Here is an 8811-nt window from a genome sequence, read left to right as displayed (position 1 = left end):
TTGGTGGATAAATGCATCCACCAATAAACAAGTGCTTTCCATGGTTCTGAACAAAAAGAATTGCTTAGATGCCTTCTTTTTCAAATAAAAAAAAGCAAGAGAATGAAGAAAAAATGATAATAGGAGTAAATTAGAAAGTTTCTTAAAATGGCATGCTCTATCTGAATAACAAAAGAATTTTTTTGGCAACAGTGTCCCTTTAATAGAGCATTACCATCACAATTTCCAAAAATATAAAAGAATATCTCCCTAAAAAAAAAATATTTGCAAGATAAAAATTTCCTAACTTCCTATTAAAATAAAAAACCTAACATTACAGTAAAAATAAAAAAATAAAAACTAAGATTACATAAAAAAAAGAAAATCTGATATTGCCAAAAATAAAAAAATCTAAGATTACAAAAATGAATAAACCAAATTCCAAAATATCCAAAATATCCAAAATAAAAAAATTAAACCTAATCTATAACCCCTATGAAAACAAAAAAGACACCCCAAAAACAAACACCTCCTAATCTAACACTAAACTACCAATATCCCTAAAGTGATTGGCTCTTTTACTTTTAAAAATTACAAATTACCCCCTAAAATAAAACCCTCACCCATTCAACCCCCCAAAGTAAAAAAACTAACTTTAAAAAAACCTAAGCTGCCAATTGCCCCTAAAGAGGCATTTGTATGGGCATTGCCCTTAAAAGGATAATCAGCTCTTTTGCTGCCCATTAAAATAAAAAAGCCCTAACCTAAAAAACAAATACCACGCAAAAAATAAAACAAAAACCTAACTCTAATTCCGAAATAGGTACTCACCATTCCTGAAGTCTGGCATTGAAGGTGTTCTTCCAGGCGACTCCATCTTCATTCATCTTCTTTCTTCATCCGGAGAGAAGGCGGCGCGTAGCAAAGGCAACGCAGAGCAGGAACGGCGGCCCCGGAGACATCCAGACATCCAGCATGGAGGATCCTCTTTATGCAATCGTTGCCACACACTGAGGATTGAATGCAAGGTACCCATTTTATATTGGGGTACCTTGCATTCCTATTGGCTGAAATTTTCAAATCAGCGAATAGGATGAAAGCTGCTTAAATCCTATTGGCTGATTTGAACTTAAAGTTAGAAACTAGAGTTAGTTTTTTTTTATTTTCGGGGGTTGGGTGGGTGGTGAGTTTTACTTTTAGGGGACTATTGGATGTTTAGTGTTAGATTGGGGGGTGTTTTTATTTTGGGGTGGCTTTTGTGTTTTTATAGGGGTATTAGATTAGGTTTAATTTTTTTTTTTTTTGATAATTTGGTTTATTATTTTTTGTAATCTTAGATTTTTTTATATTTTTGTAATATTAGATTTTCTTTTTTTATGTAATCTTAGGTTTCTTTTTTAATTTTTACTGTAATGTTAGGTTTTTTTATTTTAATATGAAGTTAGGATATTTTTATTTTGCTATTTATTTCTTTTAGGGAGATAGTCTTTTATTATTTTCGGTAATGGTAGATTATTTGGGGTTAAATTAGGTGGTGTTAGGTTAGGGGGCTTAGTGATTAGATACTTTGCGATGTGGGTGAATGGAGGATTAGGGGTTAATCACTTTATTAGTTAGATTGCGATGTGGGTGAATGATGGATTAGGGGTTAATCACTTTATTAAGTAGATTGCGATATGAGTGAATGGCAGATTAGGGGTTAATCACTTTATTAGGTAGATTGCAATGTGGGTGTATGGCGGATTAGGGGTTAATCACTTTTTTAGGTAGATTGTGATGTGGGGGGTTGGCGGTTTAGTGGTTAATAACTGTACATGGTAGATTGCGATGTGGGTGTTGGCGGTCTAGTGGTTAATAACTGTATAAGGTAGATTGCGATGTGGGGGTTGGCGGTTTAGTCGTTAATAACTTTATTAGGTAGATTGCGATGTGAAGGGTTGGCGGATTAGGGGTTAATGTTGAAATGTGGGGGATGGCAGTTTAGAGGTTAATACACTTTAATATTAGTTGCGATGTGGGGGATGGCAGATGTAGGGGTTTTAACGTGTCAGGTTTATTTTTTGGAGGGGGGGTTAGACTTTTAAGGGCGATGTAACTTTTTTTTGTTTTTTACTTAGGTGCCAGCAGATCATATACTGCAGTTTATTACCTGATGGCGCTGTATTTGTAATCTCGCCTATTATTTGTAGCTTTGTTATACAATGTTGCAAAACACTGCTGCCATAGAGAACTAAACACATGTGTACACTCCTGAGATCTTATGAGCCTACCTAGCTTTACTCTTCAATAACAGATACCAAGAAAACAAACAAGCAGTTTGATAACAGAAGTAAATTAGACAGTTGTTGCTCTATCTAAATCATGAAAGTTTAATTTTGACTATAATTTCCCTTTAAAGCAATGTTGTATATGTTGCAAATACAAAACCATCAAACAAACTTGAAAATTAGAATATTAGATTTGGTAACTATTGAGATATGTTACCAATTGCAAGCAATGTTATGGCCTTTTCCTTAAACTATAATCATCTATTAACACAATAGTACACAAAAAAAACAAAACAGCAAGTTAAATTTTAAATAGTTGTAAAGTATTCACTTACAACTAAACACGATTCTGTTCACCTTGTGTTTTTAAAGGGATAGAAAGGTAAAAACTGAAGTGTTAGAATTATGTGGTATGGTACAATTTTTGACATGATACGCTTGCCAAACATCACTGAATGTGGACAGCATACGCTGTCTGTATTCAGCATTGCACAAGCAGATTCCTGGCCCATCGGCCGCTAGCAGGGGGTGTCAATCAAATTGCTGTACGCAGCCTCAGAGGTGGCGTATGAGTTAAGGAGCAGCGGTCTATAGACCGCTGCTCCTAATCTCCTGTTTCCCGCTAGCCTGAAGGCTCGCATGGAAACAGGGGGAATTGGCCCAATTCGGCCAATAATAAATTGATCCCATAGTCTTCACTGACACAACATACACTATAGCCAGCTATCTGAGCTGGCATGGTATTTTAATCCTGAAGTTCTAGTGCCATGTTGCATATGTGCATATGCAGCTGAAACTCTAACCACTTTTGATAGAGGCATCATTTCTAATTGAAGTATATTGCAAAAATTCCTCTATTTAAAACTGAAATGCACCCATGCACAGTTTAAATTTGACCTTTTTATCCCTTTAATTCACACACTTATTTTTAAAATGTATTAAAAATATTGGGCTAGATTACAAGTGGAGGGCTAATGTAACGTGCGTCCATAAACGTTAAATAACCAGCAATTAAAAGTGGCCGGTTAATGCTACCGCGAGGTTGCAGTAGCAATCTGTGCTCCGAAAACTAACTAGAGACCAGATCTCTGGTTAATTTTAAAAATGTCCCCCAGTTTTCCCAAAAATATAGAGTATTTACTTATATTAACACATAAATATATATGTATATACTCATATTTACACTTTGCTGCCCATTGATGTGCGACTTACCACCTTCACTGCGCTAGGTTCTCTGCCCTGTCTATCGGCATGAGAACAAGACTCCCATTGGAGCCTATGGAAGCACACTATCGTGAGCACAAAGCTTCCATGCAATGCAAATGCAAGGTCATGTTCTGATTCTGCTTGACTTTGTGTGCGCTGGTATTGCAAGTGGATTGCAAATATCGCTCTCACAAAAGTGCAATTTTGCACTCCACTTGTAACATAGGTCTTTATGTTTTAATCCCTTTTTTGTTTCACAACATAATCTACTCTTTTTAAGGTTTTGAGAGAGCTTATAGGTGTATCCTTGGTTCAGTGCTTCCCTGAACACATTTTCTAAAGTTATTTGATACAAAGCACCCAAGCCCTTTATTCACATGAAGGTTGTTAGTAAAACATTATGTATAAGGCATATATAGCTGACTTATATTATTTAATTGTTGTACCATTGTTAAATACATAGGGGCCTATCTATCAAGCTCTGAATGGAGCTTGATGCCCCGTGCTTCCGGCAAGCCTGCAGGCTCGCCAGAAACAGCAGTTATGAAGCAGCAATCACAAAGACCGCTGCTCCATAACCTGTCCGCCTGTTCTGAGCAGGCAGACAGACATCGTCGGAATTCAACCCGATCGAGTACGATCGGGTTGATTGACACCTCCCTGCTAGCGGCCCATTGGCCGCGAGTCTGCAGGATGTGGCGTTGCACCAGCAGCTCTTGTGAGCTGCTGGTGCAATGCTGAATACGGAGAGCGTATTGCTCTCCGTATTCAGCGAGGTCTGGCTGACCTGATCCACACTGTTGCATCAGGTCCGCCAGACTTTGTTAAATAGAGGCCATAGTGAAGAGTTACACTTAAATGAACTAGCTATACTGAAACCTCAGACATATTAAAAAGCCAACTTTGTAAAACTGTTTCTCCTTAAGTTCTGTACACAACCATTTCCAATAAACCATTTTAGATTTGCATCCGAAAATATCTAAATGTTTTTAAAAACATTGCAGGGACTACCAATATCAATAGTTAAATAAAAAAATAAAATTAAAAAAAAAAAAAAAAAAAAAAAAAAAACGAACAAAACAAACACCTTAGTATCTGCACCACAAACTACATTATTTTGTGATTCACCTGCATTAACATAATAGATAAATAAAAACTTGGATACAAAAATAAACAGTTCTCAGGATTAACCTCTTCATGCCCGGGGCATGCAGAATAACATAGGGTGTTCCATGCTGGCCTACGAGCATTAAGCGGTTTGTCAGATAAAGTGTGAGGAGCACTGTAAACTATATAAATCAATATATATATATATGTATATATATATATAATTATTCATCTATATATGAAACTACTTTGATATAAAATCTGAACTGTAATATCACAGACCTACTTATTAAAGTCCTGAAAATAGACTCCATGGGGCCAAATTATCAAGCTCAGAATGGAGCTTGATGTCCCTGTTTCCTTCAGGATCGCCGGAAACAGCAGTTATGAAGCAGCGGTCTAAAGACTGCTGTATAACTTATCCGCCTGCTCTGAAGCTGTGGACATCAATCCGCCCGATCCTATACGATCGGGCTGATTGACACCCCTTGCTAGCAACCGATTGGCCATGAATCTGCAGGGGGCGGCATTACAAAAGCAGTTCACAAGAACTGCTTGTGCAATGATTAATGACTTCCGAAGAACTTCTAAGAGTCTTTTCATTGTCTAAAGAAATTGGAATCTCCAAATAAAATTACCTTCAACAGCGTCCTACTAAATAACCAACCTTCTGTGGTGAGAGTAGACAGCAATTCTACCTATACTCAGAATAACACGGAGATTTAACTATTTCTCACTTTAGAGTTAATTAATACAGGCTGGGTCAGTATACAAAAATATAGACTATGCCTTATCAGGACAAATGTACTACATTTAAAATTGTGCTTTTAAAGTTTAAATTGTTTATGTAACATACATATAGTTAATATACCTCAGCACTATATACATGTACCAATATACATATATATAAGTCTAGGATATATATCTCATGCCTAGCACATATACTAACTATGAAATGACTTATATATGTGATAACTATATTTATAATAGTTGACAAATTCTTTTTAGAATAAATGACGTTTATTACGTAGATGTATAGAGGTTTTGAAATGACTAACATACATATGGGAAATAGATTATACTCTGACTAATAGCATAGATATGTTTTCATGCACTCAAATATTATTAACAAATGTGCACAGATAAATGAATATAGTTATATCAAATAGTCAATAAGACTCAAATATATCTATAATAATTATTTACAACAGACTTCCAGTGACATGCTGTCATAGGAGGCAGGTGAGGCAGCGCCTCACCTGTCCTATGTGTGTAATTACAGTTTTTTTTATAATCTTTTAATAATAAATAATAATACATTTTTAAGTTTTTAAGTTTTTTTTTTTTTGTATTTCCAAGGGAACCCCCCCTACCCCCCCACCCCCTGCCGCTGCCACCATCATGCAATTTAACTACTAACTACTACTTAGTCTCTAGCGCTGATTCCATACATCCATATTGCACAAGGAAGGAGAGGCTATGAGCCGTTCAGCTCCCCTCCTTTTGCGCAATATGGATGTATTGGAGCTAATGAGCCTCTAGAGACTGCCACCCAGTGGCGCATATGCTTAAGTCTCTCTAGATGTTGGCCGTATATAGCTCCCATCGGAGGCTGCTCTATAAACAGCCGCAGCCTCTGGAGCCCAGCCCCAGCCAGCCATCAGCACTTGCGTGAGTCGTCGTGGCGTCATCAAGCCTCAAGGAGGTATCGGGAGGCGCGGAGTGAAAGAGAGAGCACGCCACGGCAACTGGTTGAGGAGAGGACAGAGGTCGAGGACACAATAAGCCTGCCCTGGAGTGGATTATTTTTATATATGAATTTGTCACAGCCTTCCTGAGCAGGTCAGTGTCTCTGAGCAGTGAGCTGAGCCGTATAGCAGCGTCGCGACTAGTGACATCTCCTCTACAAGGCCCAAGTTGTTAGGTAGGTCCCTATGAGAGCTTCTAGATACATAGCTAAGTGGCTGCACAGTGGGTAATCATATTAGCTTTACTGGCTGCATAGCATCTCATCCTAGTAGGTTTGTAGATAACATAATTGATAGGTGCAGAATATATTCAAGGAGCTTCTTCCTTTGCACACCCTGCCCCTACTCTGCTCACCAGTTACTGGTGCTGCCCAAACCTACAGGCACAGAAGCCTTTGGGGAATGGGTGTGAATATGACAAAATACACATGCCTATTATTCTCCTGTTAAACTTTGCTTCCCATAGATCTTTATTTCTAGCTGTTATCTGTTGTTTAAGGTCTCTACAGGGATACAAACTATTGTCTTAGCAGTATAGTAACATAACAAATGTGTGTATCAAATTCAAATGCCCCAGGTAGTACTCACCTGACGCACCTGGGCAGAACTCTCAGTAAACTGGCATCACATCCTCTGAAATAAGCAGTAGTGCCCCTTCCCACAGAGCAGACTGGACACAAAATCCACTAAGGATTAACCACAAATATAAAAGCCAGAACATACATGATCAGTCACCCAGTCACACACAAAAAGCATAGGATGAAGGCTTTAGTTGGCCAGCAAGGAAGACTGAAGTTCACCCGAGTACTGGAGGTGCATGAGTGGAGTTCTTGGACTTATCCTCTCTTGGTCAATAACTAATTCAATTCTCTATTATGTTTTATTATTTTCTAAATGTGACTTAGTGTCAGCTATTTGCAGCTTTTATTGCATACATTTTTCTTCTAGTTGTAGTGTGTCAGGTCTGCTCTGGGGATACTGCCTGTGTCAGATAATGGGCACTAGTGTATTCTGAAAGTGCTGCCCAGGTTAGGAAAATATATATACTGTAGCATTCATAGTCTCCCTAATGCTGTTATTCTTATATTTATTAAGATACACGTTATCCTGTTACATCAATTATTGCTGTGAAGTATTCTGTGTATGTGGACAGAGCCAGGTAAATTAAGATATATTGTATTATAGGACAATGTTTAAGCAAGCATCCTATCACTCTAATTTATGTGTGTATGGATTAACCGCATATTGTATGTGATAATATAGTACCTTAATGACCAATATGTCATGCAATGTGACACAAGAGCAATATTTCTAGTACACACCAGATCTAATTTGCATCTATCAATTTGTTCAGTAATCTGTATAATGAAAAGGAGAATTTCTGTAACTACCCACAGAACTGGTAGTGTGCACAGGGCTAGGAGCAGCATCAGAATCATTGTCACAATAATAATATGCATGAATTGGCGGACATTGTTGACTGAACTTGTGGCAGGGCCAGGCTATTACTTGGAGGTCAAACTACAGGGATGTAGCAAAAGTGTAAAATAAAAAGGATGTACAGTTAGAGTTAGGCCTAGCAGGCAATGACAGCATAGTCAGGATGGCAAGGAGGGGAGACTAGCAACTGGGGGACATAGAGTAAGTATATGTAGGGGGCTCAGTGAGGACCCTGTAACTGTAAATAGCCAACTAAGTGTCACTGTGGAAGTCTATGCAAATACTAAAGAGCAATTATCTAATTTCCTTCATTCTCTTGGAATCCTTTGTTGAAGAAACATCAATGCACATGGGTGAGCCAATAACATGAGGCATATATCTGCAGCCACCATTCAGCAGCTCCAGAGATTACCTAGTTATGCTTTTCAACAAATGATACCAAGAGAACAAAACAAATGAGATAATAGAAGTGAATTGGAAAGTTGTTTAAAATTACTTGCTCTCTTTGAATTATGAAACAAACAATTTGAGTTTCACGCCTTAAAGCTGTAGTTCAAAGGGACATAAAGAGTAATAATACAATGCTCTAGTGTATTACAGCATTTTGCTTGCAAAGAAATTTGTGTTTAAAGGGACATTCCAGTCAATATTTAAATGTACATAGATTAATAACATATTTCAATAGAAACATATTTACAATAAACCTTTATTAGCAAAAATGCTTCTAGTAAAAGTTATCACTGTTTTAGTGTTAACATTTTTCTCTGCACTTGCATGTGAAGCATAGCTAGATATTGTCAGTGCACACACATTTTAAATACTTCAGCTGCTCAGAGCATCAGTGGGGCTTGTATAACATCAACAATTAACAAATTGAGTCATTACCAGATGGTACAAGCACCTTAGGCTCTCTGAACAAGTGTTGTGTTTAAAATGCTGGTACACTTTTGAAACAGCTATAGCTTTTATTAGGAGCATTTTTGCTAATGCATGTATATTACAAAATTGCTTCTGTTCAATACCAAAATGCACCCATGTGGTTTCCAATTTTGACTGGAATATCC

This window comes from Bombina bombina, chromosome 2, assembly GCF_027579735.1.
Source record: "Bombina bombina isolate aBomBom1 chromosome 2, aBomBom1.pri, whole genome shotgun sequence".
Taxonomy (NCBI): Eukaryota; Metazoa; Chordata; class Amphibia; order Anura; family Bombinatoridae; genus Bombina; species Bombina bombina.
Note: the sequence above shows the minus strand (reverse complement) of the source record.